At 38.5% G+C, this 13,139-nt stretch overlaps 2 long non-coding RNA genes across 3 annotated transcripts; both read right to left on the reverse strand.

Annotated features, from left to right (window-relative positions):
* Positions 1 to 5,165: 5,165 nt before the first annotated feature.
* LOC112137219 lies at positions 5,166 to 10,712 on the reverse strand. 2 transcript variants are annotated; one of them, XR_002917508.2, is made up of 4 exons: positions 9,661 to 10,712; positions 6,903 to 7,060; positions 6,737 to 6,806; positions 5,166 to 5,409 (listed from the first exon to the last, which is right to left on the reverse strand). It is a non-coding gene; the product is annotated as an uncharacterized LOC112137219 (long non-coding RNA). The 2 variants fall into 2 exon arrangements; XR_004948739.1 differs by having other exon boundaries at positions 6,737 to 7,060.
* On the reverse strand, positions 8,143 to 9,116 carry LOC118599405. Its single transcript, XR_004948740.1, has 2 exons — positions 8,481 to 9,116; positions 8,143 to 8,391 (listed from the first exon to the last, which is right to left on the reverse strand). It is a non-coding gene; the product is annotated as an uncharacterized LOC118599405 (long non-coding RNA).
* Positions 10,713 to 13,139: the final 2,427 nt, after the last annotated feature.

Genomic DNA, 13,139 nt, shown 5'->3' on the forward strand with positions numbered 1-13,139 from the left:
CTAGTTGCACTTTTGGCATTACTAGTGGGCTTAAAACAGCCTGATATCAAGGATATCTATTTTATACTGGATTGGCTTGCCATAGTCACATGTTATAGTGCACTGTATACTTGTCTATGTGCTGCACCTTTGAGTTGTGGTGTAAATAAATTGTTTGGAGGATTTCCCACCTTTAGCGCCCAAACTTTTATGACCACAGCTAGATGAGAGATCATTTAAACTTTGAGCATTGATAACATGTGGAAATAAAATCTGTTAGTTTCTTCTAACCTTTATTTTGTTGATTAAATTGGACTTTCTTGGCACCTGTTTCTAAGACAGCACGTTGACTAAGTAGTTTTTTTTCCCATTAACTTTGTTGTTCTTTATTGCTACCTGTTTTTGAATCCACAGATCATCTCTGAATCCTAATTATGTTCCTGTGTTATCAGGATGAGGAAGAATGAGATTTACAGTAATATGGCCTCAAAACAAACCAACACTATGATGAACACCATCCATCCATCCATCCATCCATCCATCCATCCATCCATCTCCAAACCCGTTTAATCCCTTCTGGGGTCACAGTGTTGCTGGAGCCTATCCCTGCCACTGTAAGTCCCCAGTCTATCAGAGGCCCACACGTGGCTAACCACTACACCACCATACTTCTCACAAGAAGTTTCTGTCCTTCACATCAAAGAAAGAAATCCAACAAAACGGCTTTATTTCTATCGTCATGGAAGGACATTTTCTTGGTAAATCTGTTGGATCAGTACTGCCCACATACTTCTTCTATTTCTTTTGTAAAAGACAAACAGAAAAGCATTTACTTATAAAAGACATGAACGGTACAAAAAACAAACCTGAGTTCAGATTCAACAAACAAATCAAGGATCTTTTCGTTTTTGTTGACCTTCGGGATTTCAGGAGAATCAAGTTACTTCTTTGCTGTTTATTTCAAATCCGAGATCTTTTCCAGAAGATCTGAGAGCTGCTTAGGAACAGGAAGTGAGCCAGAAACCTGACGCCTGGACTGTTGGTTTAACCAGATGGTCCTCATGGGCCTCGTAGAGTCTACCTTTTTAAAGTCTGACCCTATCTACGCTGAAGCTCCGCCTCTCGCGATGAGACCTGTTCTGGTGTATCTTCAGATCACGGTTAGCTAACAGCTGCTGCTCGTCTTTCTTATTCTGTCGTTTCTTCCCGTGTGAAGATCACGTCAGAGTAAATTTAGTCCACAAATATTTGGCTTTGCTTTCGTTCCTGTTTACCTCTTGGGGGGTGGGGGGGCAGCCTGGCTCTGCCGTGTGATGTGGACCAGAGAGGCTCCGGCAGCTTCTGAATCAATATTTTCAAAAGGATGCAGTGAGGCGGCGGCTCACAAAGAGGCTCCTCTGCCCCTCGTCCAGAAATGGGTCAGCCGTCCTGCCGCAAGCCCGCCGGACTCTGGTTCTCCATAAAAGCAGGGTTGCATCACTGCTGGGAAGAAGGGCTGAGACAGGAAAAGCCTTTGAAAGCACCTTCTAAAAGGGGGGAACGCGTGGCTGTTTGAGCCTGAAGGCCGCTGTGTCTTCTTGTGCGCTGGAGCAGAATCAGGTGGACGAGCAAATGCAAACAGCACATTTGACTGCTCCTGCTGGGAAAGTGACGGGTTGTGCAGTGTGACATCACGTCCTGCGTCCAGTTGTCCGACGATAGTGAAGTCTGATTCTGAACCTGCTTTCTCAGAAACTCTCCTCCCTCCACAGAGAACCATCGCAGAACCTCTGAAAACACTGACGTCATGCGAGCTGCTTTCCTGCTCATAAAAACCGCCTGAATTCCTTCAAGCGTTTGTTGATGAGGAAAACAGGAAGTGCGTCCAGCACCTATCACAGATCCAAGCACATGTGCGAACGTGAAACGCTGCTATGTGAGAAAACAGCAAACACGGACCGTACAAAGCCCGCTCACCCACATCCCCTATGAGGAGGAAGACCGGCACAAAGACGAATAATAAATACCAGACAATGTATGAAAACACAAAGTCAGGAGAGGGGAGGGCCACAAAGGATGTATCATGGTAAGGGCCATTGACAGATCACAACTGCAGCAACTATTGACCCAACACGATACAAAGAAAGTTTTGAGTGTAGGGAAATAAAACATGAGGAGAGTGGGTTGTAACATGAACTACAGGTGCAAAAGATTTGGGCTTAAATCTGCCTGTTTGCAGCCACGAAGTACCAAGCATAAAAAACCTACAGTTCATATTTTGGTCTTCAATCAGTCAAAGCCTTTATTTATAAAGTTTTCTCACATTTGTTGCAGGATGTGACCATTGACTGTATTTGAGAACTGAACCGAAAAATCCCTACTCCCTCACATCCCGAACAGGAAGTGCCTGCTGGCTCCAAGAAGCCAAAATCCCATAGACTTCTATAGAGAAATAAACAGTCACTCTATTTTTCGGAAATAGACAATTAACATCTTCTTGATAATGGTATTTTTTCGAGTTATTCAAGCTATAAACTGGTCTCTCATTGCTTATTGAGAATATCTGGACTTCCAACAAACTCATGGAAACGATGACAGTACGATTCAGACTACTAGCCTCCTATTGATGTTAGCTGGTTCCAACACGGTGGCGTTCATATTGCTAACAAAACGTCAACTGAATTGACTCCATTTGATTGGAGCCAGAAGTAAGTCGTTTTCTAATGTCACACTAACTCGGTCCAGTTTTCAGATACAGTCAATGGACGTGACTCAGGTGAAGTCATGCACCGTATTTTTTCCAAACTACGAGATGCGCCTAAAAGCCTTAATTTTTTAAAACAATTACACTTCATCTTATAATCCGGAGTGACCTACTTGAGAAGTACACTGTGCTCTGTCAAAATGTTAGTCTGTTTTTTATGAGCTGCAAACAAGGTTGGGTGGTATTGGAAATATGCTAATGTGGCTAACATGTAGCTGTGTTAGAATGTGAAGAAATTTGTGAGTTAGCATAGTCACAGTAACGTTTGTTTTAGAGGTATCAGTCAGTTTTTCCAACTTGTAAGCAAAGTTGGGTGTTCTTGTGAACACGCTAACATGTAGCAATGTCGAACTGTGTTCTTTTTACATGTTACTCATAAGGTTGGGAGTTAGTGCAGTCCCAGTAACATTTTTATTAGCAGAATCAGTTTGTTTTTTCACAATTTGCAAGCAAGTTTTGGAGATAAAAGTATTTTTAATACGCTAACACAGCTAGCATGTAGCAGTGTTGAACTGAGTTTCTTTTACAGTCACTAACAAGGTTGAGTGCCATTGTAAATATGCTAACGCGGCTAACATGGACAGGTGGGACAAAACATCTGTATGGCGAACTATTGTGATATTTCGACTGACGAATAATTAGTGGTTCTCTCTTTACCTTAATCGGTTTCTTAAAATACCAAAAAAAGTCCACCAGGGGGCGCTTCGCATGATCATGACAGTGAAATATGCCTGAAAACACAGTGGCACTGGGACAGAGCGAACACGGACTGCACTTTGCTGCTTTTCCGCATGCAGTGGGGAAGGAAAGGGCTCGTCACGTGCTGGCACCTGCTCCGCTAACAGATGAAAACACACAGGATGGAAGAGCGGCCGCGAGCACAAAGGTCCAAGCTGTGTCTGTGTTATTCTAAAGTAGATATAGACAGCGAGGTGTTTCTAATGTAACAAAGACATAGTTTGTAAGGGCGGTAACAGCAGTAACTTATCCAAACACCGCGCTAAAATTCACCAGATTCTAATGGAGAGGTGCGAAGCATTCAAAATGTATGTTATTGCAAAAACACATTAGTTTTTAGGGCTGGGTATCGATTATAATTGCCTGAATCGATTCAACTCCGATTTTTTTCGATTCTTCAATTCAGTTCAATTTTAAGTTTACACATTTATACACATTTGTTTAGAAATACATTAAAAATCTATGTAATTTAAATATATTTATATTAATCTGATACAGTTCACATATTGTAATGTTTATCAGTAAAAAAAATTAGATTGTTAAAATTATACAGTGTTACATAGATTCTCTAAAGGAGAAGTTCTAACTAAAATGTTCAGATCATTAACATTGTTAACAGTGCTGATTCTCCTGGAGGACCTTTCAGTTTGGCCACTAGGTGGCGATCGCGCTATGGAAGTAGACTTTATTTAAGAAGAAGACAGCATCATGAGTGAAAAAACAAGTTTTAGACCACAAATAGTTACTTTATATGTTTTTCCTTTAAAGAGTTTGGAAAAGTAATGCCTGAGAGTATATAAAGATGTTCATTTAGGCAGCAATGTATTGTTTTGGTCGACCAAGCGTTAGCATTAGCCGTCCTATGGTAAATTCTATTGAACGTTAGCATCAAGCTAGCGGACTTTAGCTTTGTGTGCTTAATTGATTTATATCTTTTGTGAATCAAATATTGATTTATTAAGCTTAAATCGATTCTAATCATTTTTTTCAACCCAGCCTTAATAGTATTTATTGATTATTTTATTTTATTGTTGGAAAGAGAGTTAAAGTAACATATTGTATTTTAAATTGTTCTAAAAAAGGTTTTGAAGAAAATAAAAAGATGTATTTTTTTAAAAAATATATATATAATAATATATCATAGATTAACAAAGTAATATATTGATTATTCCAAAATTGTCAATATTGAGAAACGTGAGTCATGTATCGTGAATCGTATGGTATCGTGAGTTACCCTGAGATTCCAGACAATATTTGTTAGTACGTTTGTCTTACTGACAGACTGACTTTTTGTTTTGCTTAACATGCCTATTGTTCGGTGTTCCTGACATCCATTAGGAAATAAGTCATTCATTTATATTTCTTATAATATGGTGTCCCCATATAGTGCCAAAAAATACACAACTTTTCATTTTTGACCTTAGGAAAAATCAGCAGCTTTGAAAAAAAGAATTTTTTGTGCATGCTAAAAATATTCATACTTACTATTTTAAATTTTTCAGAAATTTTGGCCAAAATAAATTAAATATACTTCATTTTCAAAAGAATAATCAGTTTTTATAAACTCAAATGTAAGTAAATTTCACCACTGAAAGGTTCATAAAAACACTGAACTTCACACAGTTTTACAACAGATCCAGTGATATAGGATTGCAAATATGAATTCTTTCCAAACACAAATGGGAACATCAATAACTTCCATTTAGCTACTTTTCTGGTCAAACTGACATGATCTTCTGCTGTGTTCCATCAAAAAACCAGACGCCCTTCAGGATGAAGGCAGCAGGCCGTTACAGGCGGAGGACGGACATGTTCTCTGCAGATGTTTTGGCTCAGAAGGACTCGTTTTGAAAAGGGCTTCCTGTGTTTCTCCACATCTGCTCGCCATCGGAGGAGACCACATCAGAGGCAGCAGAGCTGAAGTCAGGCTGCTGAGCTGCCTGCAAACGCTAACAACAAACAAAGTCAGGAAAAAGATCAATGTTGCTTAAACAGAAAACTGCCGTGGAAATGATTGACTTCAGGCTGCTTTTCCCAAACACAGGATGACTTAAAGCCACACTGTATCCATACAGAAGTGAGGGGGGGATGAAAGGGCCTTGATCTCCTTTGATTTATTTGCTCATAACAAATGAAATGATCCGCCTAAATCCAAGTTTCTTTTAAATGTATTCTAAAAAACATGATCTAGTGCTGAAAGACAAAACCCTTGTTGACCTCAAAGGTCAGATGTTTCTATAGGAAGGACTTTGCTCCACTTCTCGTTGCAGATTCAAGTCACTGACGGTAAGAGGATGAAGTTTGAGAATTCCAGTCTGGCTTTTCTTTAGATTAAGGTCCAGTGACGGGCTTGGACTATTACATGCTTTTGCTTGAGCTATTTCCTATTTCCCATGACTTGGAGAAGGAGTTCCTCAAAGTGCTCTTATGTGATCCTATGCATTCTTTTTTAATGCCGTCTCAACAGAAAACAATACAAATTTTATGTTTCTACCTTGACAATAAGGTACTGGGCTTATGAGCAATATACTTCTCCAACCATATCAAGTTTAAAGTGCATCATCATCAACTTATTTTTTAGCATTTAAGTTTATTACATTGTTAATTCCTCACTGAAAACACCCCCAAAGTGATATTTTGGGCCTAACACCCATTTCTGAGCAATCGTCTCTGAGCACCAGCCCCTCCAAATCCACAAAAACAAGTGGGTTCTCACATTGTGATGTCACAGAGTGAGGAACAGCCCCTTCCAGGATGATTTTGTGCAGCTAGCACTGCCCACACGCAATTGTGTGTGATTTTTGCTAGATGTACATGCAAATTTGTGGCTTTCCATGACTGTTTAATGGACATTTCACGCATATAAGACCGATTTATATCTTTTATATCACATATTCTGCGCACATATCACGCCAAAATTATGTAATTAACACACGAATCATTAATGAATTGCATCTAAACAACGCAATAATCCCACAGGAGTCGCATATTGTGTGCCGGGTACATAAATTGACCAACCTTTCACTCCTTCAGCAGTCTCGGTATAGAGGGCGGAGTCTCTTGTGCGGTACGAAACAAGAGAATCAGAATGTTCAATTCATAGGAGTGATGAATTGAGCCTATCCCAGCCTCTGTTCGGTGAAGGTGGGGTACACCTTCACGCTTAATAAAAATAGCAATACTTAAAAACTGAGAGTTTTCTCACATTTTTTGTTTGCTTTTGTTGCAAATGTGGATACCACAGTGAAACTCGTAAAAAGATTCTATAGTACAAACCTTAAATAATCATGGTCACGGCCGGCGTGTCTCCGTCTGATCACATCCTCCAGACGGGGATCAGCGCTGCCTGAAAGCGGTTCGCATCACCCGAGCTGGTTCATACATGAAGCGCTCCGCTGATTCATCTCCAATCTGCGAGGCCCGACCGGCTGTCTTCACTTACTCACGCCGACTGTCAACCACGGTGACACGAATCCCTCAGAGCACGGTAACACCGTCGGCTGGTGTCACGCTGAACAGAGCGTGGAGGATCTTCAGCCATGCTGCTGGTGGCACCACAGCTCCGGGATGTGTGATCACACTGAGCCTGTGGAGGCTGCGCTGCTCTCACCGTTAACGTGGGAGACAATAGAAGATCAAAGATCCAGTAAACCTTTCAATTAAAATCCTAAATCCGGATTTCCAGGCGTCCCCTCACCAGATTTGGTGAGGGGACGCCCCTTGTGATAACATTAAATATAATTAAAAAGGCTAATTTACTGTGAACAGGAATTCAGAAGCACAAACTATTGAGATCACAGAAACAAAAATCCGTTCTTCTAGTTTGACCTTTAAGGATCTTAAGGTCAAGAAGCCTCAAGTTGATTTAAGACTCAAAATGTTGTGGTAAACCAATGAATAAAAAGCCAGACAGGGCCAAAAAAAGAAAAAAAAAAACAGTTATCTAAAATTATTTGTGTTCAATACGCTTAATATTTAGACAAAATCATGCTATTTTCCAGCAGATGGTAGCTCTATTTTGAAAATCTCTAAATAGCACTTCCTGTTGTAGGATGAAGTATTAAGACTACCATAAAAGAAAAAAAAAACATCCTTCCATTATATTAACTTTATCCCTTTCGGTGTCATGGAGATAAAATGAAATAAAATTAATAAATTGAACAAAGTTGTTAAACTATGAGAAATAATTTGTAAAACTATAAGAAAAAGTCAAAATTTTATTAGAAAAAATTCATACAATTACAAGAAAAAGTTCACATTTTATAAAATCATGAATTTATGATTTAAAGTTGTAAATTTGCAAAGAAGAAAAATCATTTTTTTAAATAAAGTTGTAGTTTAATGAAAATAAAGTTGTACCCCTACAAATAAAAGTTTGATTTGTCTGTAACACAAATTAAAACATTTGCTGTGACATTTTAAAAGCTAAATGTAAAATTTTACTTTAACTTTTTGAAGCTTACATTTATGACTTTATCCTTAAAATAGTTGATTTTTTGTTTTTATAATTGTGTAACTTTATCCTCATAAATTTTAGACTCTTTTCTTGTAATTTTCTACTTTAATCTTGCAAAATGTCAATTTTCTTTCATAATTTACGATTTTCTTCTCATTTATTAGTTTGTTTTCCTTCTTTTATGGTGGCCCTAACACTTCGTCTTACTGCTGAGCTCTTCTGGTTGTTTTTTTTTATTTCTTTCTCCACTTTTGTAGAAACTTTCTCTTCACTTTCTGCCCTTTGAATCTCCTCCTCCTCCGAGCGTGTCGAGGGCAGCAGACGATGGCTCCGACAGCTCGTCCTGCTGCCTCCGCGTGGCGTTTTGTCGTCCGTGACGAGGCAGTTACAGGGTGCTGATCCCCCCCTCACGTGGGGAGAACAGCAGCCTGTCTGCGACAGATGGAAAGCGTCGGCTGGTTTCAACACCACTCATCTGAGCAGAAATAGATGGTGAAAAACCGAGCATGAGGAGCACCAACGTGAAACAGAAACCTACATTTTTTCCCGTTAGGTTTATAGTACCAAAGCTCGTTCAGATCCTTTTAGGGTAGAAAGTCACTGATGAGGAATTCGGGGAGGAAAGTGGATGTTTCCCATCATCAAACGCCACATCTTCAACGACCTCAGATTCAAGTCAAGTTAAAGTCCTGTTAGTTGTCACACATATAGGTGTGTGAAACTCCTCTGTTTTTGACCTGTCCCGTGTGGGAGTGGTGAGCTGCAGACACAACTCAAGAACATTTTTATTTTGAACTCTGGATGAAAACTCTGTGATCAGATGAGTTCTAATGCGGTGCCGTGTCCCCCCTGGATAAAGAGGAGATGGTCCTTCCAGAGGGTTCTGAAAATGTAGTTCACATCAAAACAGTGGTACCGGTCAAAGTAATGCCAGTACTTTTGTCTTCCTCCTTCTCCCGAGGCAGACGCTCATGATCCAGACCAAAGGGGACCATCTCTATGGTAAAATGATGCTAGCAGTTTTTAAATGAGCTCATTTTTGTGTGAGATTAGAATCAGATAAAGCATTTGGTGTATTTTCTCAGCATGTAGAGTCATTATTTTCTTGTTTGGTGGAGTTTCTGATGTCGTCTTCACCTCCATCAATCATTAACAGAAGAGCATCTTCATTCTAAGGAGTTTCACCGGATTATCAAGCATGTTGAGAAGAACACAGAATGTGACTGCAGAGGCTTACAAACTGCCCCCAGTCTATTTTCATCCATTTACTTCTGATTCTTGAGGTTTTTTAAACATTTTTTGAGCATTCTGCTTCTGCAGCAACCGAGACTCCTCCTCCCCGATGACCGCAGGCCTCCCTCCCAGCCATGAAGGACCAAGCAGCCTTTGGCATCGGCGCCGAACACACCACGGGTGCCAAGAACGCCGCTGTAACTGCAACCAGATGTGCAATTATAAGCACTTGTGACCGCAGAGAAGGGAGGTGGAGAAAAGCGCAGCGAGATAATGAACTTTCTGCAGAATTATTCGCCCGTTTGAGCGTCGAGCCAGTTCTGCTTGAGTGTTTCTGAGAAGCACATTGTGAGTCCTGCGCCACACCAACCGCAAGCAAGTGTGCGTCTCTCCTTTATAGGTCAATTAGCGTCCAAACAGAGAAAGAAACTTTTTTTTCTTCTTTTTTTTAAGCCAAATGAGCAAGTCTGGATCTTAGTTTATCACCAAAAAGTTGGAGACGCCTTCTAACCTGCTGTCGTCATCCATCCAGACCATTCCGTTGTGATTTCTGCTTCCAATTTCAAGCGTAAAAGTTCATTCTGCATCTCTGAGCAGGTAACCATGACAACAAGGCAGCTGTTTACACCTGAAGTGACACGAACGCAGAAGAACCAGCGCTGAGGATGCAGAGCAGCAGCGAGGAGAAGAAAATGTGAAGTGTTTCCTCTTCGGTCATCACGAAGAGTCATTAGAAGCTCCGTCAGACGCCTTTATTTTGAAAGGAGAGACTCCTTTAATGAGTCAAATGGCCCAGAAGAAAACAGAGTGTCTCTTATAGACAGAAGAATCTTCCTTTATTATCTCTGTATTAGACGAATCCCACAGTTCTTTGCGGTCAGAATATGAAAAAGTGAATTTGTGGAAAAGAGACCAGAACTGACTGCTGTAGATTCTTGTGTTGCTTACAGCTATTTTACAATAGATCAAAATTTGATCATTTGGAACTTTAAACCAAATAAATGAAAATATGATAATGTAAAAACCAGAAATAACTTCAGCGTCTGTGCTCTGCGGCCTCCACCAGGTGCAGAAATGGGTTCAGTAGTGTTGTCTCAGTTTGTGAGTTTCCGTGAGTTCCTGCTCTGCGGTGCGTCACTTCATCCTGTGTGGCCTCTCCTCCAAAGAAAGAGCTCTTTGAGATTTTTTTTCCCCTGCAGGTGCAGCATCAGTGTCCGTTTACCAGAAGGGGCCGGACACCGGACAGCGAGGAACGCACAAGCATACCTGAAGGAGCGGCGTGCTCGCTGTACCCACCAGCACACTCCACAGCTCCTCTGTTTGCTCAGGTTTCCACGGTAACTCTGTTCAAACAGGGGTGGAGGTCTAGGCCTGTCCTCTACAGGCATGACTCACTGAAGAAAAAGGGTTTTCTGGTTTTAACGCAACAGCAGAGAGATCCGGGATCTTCACCTGAAATACAATTAAACCTGAATTTAGAGAAAAATGACAAAAACTTTGCTTTTCTGCATTTTTATTAGCAGGTTTTAGTATTTCAGTCTTTGGTTTCTAATCTACGTGGAGTATTGAGGCCATTGTAAAAGAAAAATTATTAAAAGGAGAAAAAAAAGTCAAAAATGTGCAAAAATGTCAACATTTTACTAGAACAAAATTATAAATTTACAACTTATAAAGTCATAATTTAGAAGGAAAAACTTTTTTGAAAAAACAAGTTGTTTTTCATAAAAAAAAGTAAAGGCGATTCAGCAAAATTCTTAAATCATGTGATGTCCATTAGATTTCTCTGAATTGCCTGCAGCATAAATCGATCAGATAAGCTCGATCGTCTTTGTAGAAACATTTCAAAAGCTAAATATAACATATATATATATAAACATGACTTTCTACTTGTAATATTGTGAAATTTTGTAATTAACAAGATTATTTGAATAAATTGTTGACGTTCATCATATACTTTTCTGCAACAGAGTATTAGGGCCACAGGAAAAAAGTTACTATTACCAGATTTAAAGTCATAACTTTACGACTTTAAATGAAATAAATTGACAACTTTTTCTCATAAATTTAGAACTTTTAAAGTAATACATTTACAGCAAAAAAACATTTGCAAGAAAAAAAAGTCCATGACTTTTATACTCATGAATATACAACTTTATTCTCGTAATTTACCAGTAAATCTCGTAAATTTACGACTTTAATTTTACTAAATTTACAACTTTTTTCTAATAAATTCACAACTTTTAAAGTAACACATTGATGATTTTAAAACACGTACATTTAGGAGAAAAAAAGTCATAAAAATATCCTATGACTTTCAAAGTCTAGAACTTTATTCTCTGCGACAGAATAATAGTAAATCTAATAAATTTATTACTTTAAATTTGTAATATAAAACAAATGATTTGCTTGTAAATTGGCACTATTAATTGTATTTTTCAGATTTTATTCTAGAAAAATATTGACCTAAATATATAACTTTACGCAAAAAAAAAAATTGTGTCATTTTAATTTTTTTCATATACTTTTGCAAATTTATTCTTGTACAATTTTTAACATTTTTTCTTGAAGTTTTAGGGTAAAATAAAAAAAACTTTTCCTTATTTTTTTTAAACTTTTTTCCAGTAAAATATTGACTGCTCTACTTGGAATCTTACAACTTTATTCTTAAAAAAATGCTTTTTTTCTAATGATTTTTTAAACTTTTTTCTCGTAACATTTTGACTGTTCTTAGAATTTTACGACTTTATTTTTAAAAAAATTTACTTTTTTCCTCATACTTTTACAGCTTTACTATTGTAAAATTGTTTTCATACTTTTAGAACTCTATTCTTGTAAAATTTTGACTTTTTTCTCACAGTTTAACCACTTTATTCTCATATATTTTCTTTTTTTCTGATGATTGAACTAATCATCATTCTATTAGGTAAAAATGTATCAGAGATAGAATAACTTGTCTTCAAAAATTATTCATAAATATGAAAGATGTTCTTTAATATTTGCAAAAGACAAATCTGTCACAAAGCTATATAATACTGTCACTGTTTTTTTCACTTCTAGTGACTTTTGTATAATAAAATTTTATTTTAATTGGAAAAATACCAAAAATATATAAGGTAATTTGTTGTATAAATGCAAAAATGATATAATATTAAGATATGTGAACCATTTTACTGAAAAGGAAGCATTTTAGAGAACAGTCTTCAATGCTTTTTATCACTTTTTGGCTCCAGTTTTTTATATTTATTAATGTTCTTCATCAGTTTCTCAAGTTTTTTCTGGCGATGATCTGGAATTTTTGTTTGGTAACTTTGCTCTGAGATCAGCTGATCCCCTAAGATGATGGTTTCTTTGCTCTTTTTTTTTTTTTTCCTCCCATGAAAAAACAAATCCTGGTGAAACTAAGCGTAGAGAAAGTGAACTCTTTTCTGTCATTTTCTCTTCAGATCCGTGTGTTCCCCCTCATCCCACACATGCCGAGTGTGAAAGGAAAGGCTCATTTTGACTACAACCCCCCGGTCGGGTTGTCCCGACCCCGCTGCTTGCCAGAGCATCATGGGAGTCTGAAATCTGTTCTGGAAACAGGAAGAAAGGCGCTCGTTTGGGAGCCGGAGAACGCTCTTCCTTCATGTCATCTTCACCCCCAAGCAGCTGTGGCTGACGGGCTCAGCTGGGAACCAGAGCTCTGAGAAAAAACTTCAGGGTGACAGCTGGATGAGGGAGAATCAAGAAACCGTTGTGGTTTGCTCTGATCATAACAGAAAAAACTCAACTTTACTTTGAACTCAGATGCTGTGAAGCAGTGGTGGAAGATCCTTGAGCTTTCAAGTCTGTTTCCGTCCTGTCATTTATCATTTTCCTCAAATGCAATCAGCAGGGAGCACAATGCAGCCTCCCACACACAAGTTCAAACTCGTATTCATTTAATGAGGTGTCATTCTACGTCCCAGTGGATGGAATCCAGTCACTCCACCTGGGTACTTACCTTTGATT

This window comes from Oryzias melastigma, linkage group LG11 (genome assembly GCF_002922805.2).
Source record: "Oryzias melastigma strain HK-1 linkage group LG11, ASM292280v2, whole genome shotgun sequence".
NCBI classification, from domain to species: domain Eukaryota; kingdom Metazoa; phylum Chordata; class Actinopteri; order Beloniformes; family Adrianichthyidae; genus Oryzias; species Oryzias melastigma.